Consider the following 4,280-nt stretch of genomic DNA (forward strand, 5'->3'; position numbering starts at 1 on the left):
GATCTGTGTACGTGTCCTTTTTTAGTGTGTGTGTGTGTCAATGATGTTGGATGTGATACACTATTTTACAGGACATTGACATCACACAGATACAGTACTGGATACTGACCAACAAGTATAAAATAAATACATCACCATACTCTAACTAGCTGAAACATTGGAACTTAATGGTACTAGTGGCTAATTTGGGAGAATATCAGTCATCATCTTGAGTCTGATGGTGAGTGTTTTTAGAGGAAAAGTATTCTAGGTTGGTTTCTTTCATTGTCACCCTCATGATGGCCTTTCATAAAAACTAAAATACCTTAAACAAGTAAAAGTCACCTGGTAAAATACTACTTGAGTAAAAGTATTTGGTTTTAAATATACTTAAGTATCAAAAATAAAATTATAAATTATTTAAAATGACTTACGAAATGGCACAATTGTCTTTTATTTACGGATAGCCAGGGGCCTCTCCAACACTCAGACATAATTTACAAACAAAGCATGTTTCTGAGCTACAGTATCTGATGGTTTTGACCACCAAGTCATTTGAAATTATTTATAATTTTAATATTTAAAACCAAATACTTTTTCTCAAGTAGTATTTTACCGGGTGACTTTTACTTGTCTAAGGTATCTTTACTTTTACTCAATGACAATTGTTTTTGTTTTTTAATGCCATTTTATAATTCTATTAACTGAAAAAAAGATTCGGAAGTACACACAAGGGGTAGAAGTTTAGGCTGGTTGTATGGAGTTGCTGGACTGATGTCAAGTCAGTTTGCTTGGCTTTATGATCATTTTATTGATGCGTCAATACAGCGCCGACATTCCATTGATTAGAGCAACAGAGCGATAGAGTTTGTCCTAAATATAAGGCTCTGTTGCTCTTATCAATGAAATGTTACACCAAATCTGTAATATTTCCAGTCATTTCAACAAATGAAATATTTGAATTGGACTCCCTTCACATGCATAACTTGAGATGAGTGCAATACCACAAAGCTCAAAATGCCATTACACGATGCAGTTTGTACGTAATTTGATGCCCTTTGCGACCACGTTAGGTCGGTTGAAGTCGGAAGTTTACATACACTTAGGTTGGAGTCATTAAAACTCCTTTTTCAACCATTCCACAAATTTCTTTTTAACAAACTAGTTTTGGCAAGTCGGTTAGGACATCTACTTTGTGCATGACACAAGTAATTTTTCCAACAATTGTTTAGACAGATGATTTCACTGTATCACAATTCCAGTGGGTCAGAAGTTTACATACACGAAGTTGACTGTGCCTTTAAACAGCTTGGAAAATTCCAGAAAATTAAGTCATAGCTTTAAAAGCTTCTGATAGGCTAACTGACATCATTTGAGTCAATTGGAGGTGTACCTGTGGATGTATTTCAAGGCCTACCTTCAAACTCAGTGCCTCTTTGCTTGACATCATGGGAAAATCTAAAGAAATCAGCCAAGACCTCAGAAAAAAATCTGTGGACCTCCACAGGTTTGGTTCATCCTTGGGAGCAATTTCCAAATGCCTGAAGGTACCACGTTCATCTGTACAAGCAGTAGTACGCAAGTATAAACCCCATGAGACCACGCAGCCGTCATACCGCTCAAGAAGGAGACGCGTTCTGTCTGCTAGAGATTAACGTACTTTGGTGCAAAAAGTGCAAATCAATCCCAGAACAATAGCAAAGGACCTTGTGAAGATGCTGGAGGAAAAGGCTACAAAAGTATCTATATTCACATAACCTGAAAGGTCGCTCAGCAAGGAAGAAGCCACTGCTCCAAAACCGCCATAAAAAAGGCCAGACTACGGTTTGCAACTGCACATAGGGACAAAACGCTAATGTCCAAAAAGTAAACTGGAACAATACTTCTAACATTCGAATGTGGGAAATGGGCAGATGTAAAAAAAAAAAAAAAAAAGACTCATTGGTTTTCACTTTGTGATATTATTGAAAACTGTATGAACCAAATACTTTAACTTAAGAATGATACCCCCTTTATCTGTCAAGTTGTCTATGTGATATGAAAATGGATGAAACTATTTTTGATAAGTTAGGGATGTAATTTTAGGAGTCATAAGAGAACTTCTAATCACGCCCCGAATGAGGTCAGAAGTGTCAGTTTGATGGACTGCCCTTTCCGACCAGAGTGCTTAAAAGGACTAGCTAAGAAACAACCTTCCCGAGGGGGCTTGGTTCTAACCGAGATAGACGAGCGAAGGCATTCAACATGTAAATACATCCATTATTTTCTTACCCCAAAACGAGTGGTGGGTCATGTGCAAGGTATATGATTGTGAGACTAGTTATAGAATGTATCAACGATAAATATCCCTTTTTCCTCTCTCTATTTTCCCCTTCTCCAAGATGTAACAAGCCATCATATCTTGTCAGTCAACCAGGGACCGTTGTCTCATGTAAGTGTGTATTCTGGAATTATTTAGTAAATAAACCAATTTGTGGAGTACTGAATAATGAGCAAGGTTGTGAATTCTTGCAGATCCAAGAAAGTCACAACTGTTCAGAATGAGAATTGATATGAGGTAATGATTAATAAGTGACTTATCGATAACAAATCTTCTAGAGTTTAATTCGGGAGATGGTAACTCGTTAAACAACTTCTTCCATGGTGCCCCAATTCCAAATGAGTTAATTGTTACATGGTTAATTTAGTCGGGAAACAATTAAACATAGTTAGGACCCTGTCTTTCAAAGATAATTATTAAAAATCCAAATAACTTCACAGATCTTCATTGTAAAGAGTTTAAACATTGTTTCCCATGCTTGTTCAATGAAACATAAACAATTAATGAACATGCACCTGTGGAACAGTCGTTAAGACACTAACAGCTTACAGACGGTAGGCAATTAAGGTCACAGTTATGAAAACTTAGGACACTAAAGAGGCCTTTCTACTGACACTGAAAAACACCAAAAGAAAGATGCCCAGGGTCCCTGCTCATCTGCATGAACGTGCCTTAGGCATGCTGCAAGGAGGCATGAGGACTGCAGATGTGGCCAGGGCAATAAATTGCCATGTCTGTACTGTGAGACGCCTAAGACAGCGCTACAGGGAGACAGGACAGACAGCTGATCGTCCTCGCAGTGGCAGACCACGTGTAACAACACCTGCACAGGATCGGTACATCCAAACATCACACCTGCGGGACAGGTACAGGATGGCAACAACAACTGCCGAGTTACACCAGGAATGCACAATCCCTCCATCAGTGCTCAGACTGTCCGCAATAGGCTGAGAGAGGCTGGACTGAGGGCTTGTAGGCCTGTTGCAAGGCAGGTCCTCACCAGACATCACCGGCAACAACGTCGCCTATGGGCACAAACCCACCGTTGCTAGACCAGACAGGACTGGCAAAAAGTGCTCTTCACTGATGAGTCGCGGTTTTGTCACACCAGGGGTGATGGCTGATTCACGTTTATCGTTGAAGGAATGAGCGTTACATCGAGGCCTGTACTCTGGAGCGGGATCGATTTGGAGGTGGAGGGTCCATCATGGTCTGGGGCGGTGTGTCACAGCATTATCGGACTGAGCTTGTTGTCATTGCAGGCAATCTCAACGCTGTGCGTTACAGGGAAGACATCCTCCTCCCTCATGTGGTACCCTTCCTGCAGGCTCATCCTGACATGACCCTCCAGCATGACAATGCCACCAGCCATACTGCTTGTTCTGTGCGTGATTTCCTGCAAGACAGGAATGTCAGTGTTCTGTCATGACCATCGAATAGCACGGATCTCAATCCCATTGAGCACATCTGGGACCTGTTGGATTGGAGGGCTAGGGCCATTACCCCCCAGAACTGTCAGTTAACTTGCAGGTGCCTTGGTGGAATAGTGGGGTAACATCTCACAGCAAGAACGAGCAATCGGGTGCAGTCCATGAGGAGATGCACTGCAGTACTTAATGCAGCTGGTGCCCACACCAGATACTGACTGTTACTTTTGATTTTTGACCACCCTTTTGTTCAGGGACACATTATTCATTTTCTGTTAGTCACATGTCTGTGGAACTTGCTCAGTTTGTCCCAGTTGTTGAATCTTGTTATGTTCATACAAATATGTACACATGTTAAGTTTGCTGAAAATAAACGCAGTTGACAGTGAGAGGACGTTTCTTTTTTTGTCATTTGCTTAGGTGGAGCTGTCAAGAAAGTATGAGGATCCTTTGCACTCTTTATTAGATGTGTTCTGGGAATGTTTGGGTTTTCTTCCTCATACTCTCGTCTCTTTGTTCAGGCTTGTTTGGTAGAGAATGCTGGCCTTTCGGGG

The sequence above is a fragment of the Salvelinus fontinalis genome, chromosome 22 (genome assembly GCF_029448725.1).
Source record: "Salvelinus fontinalis isolate EN_2023a chromosome 22, ASM2944872v1, whole genome shotgun sequence".
NCBI classification, from domain to species: domain Eukaryota; kingdom Metazoa; phylum Chordata; class Actinopteri; order Salmoniformes; family Salmonidae; genus Salvelinus; species Salvelinus fontinalis.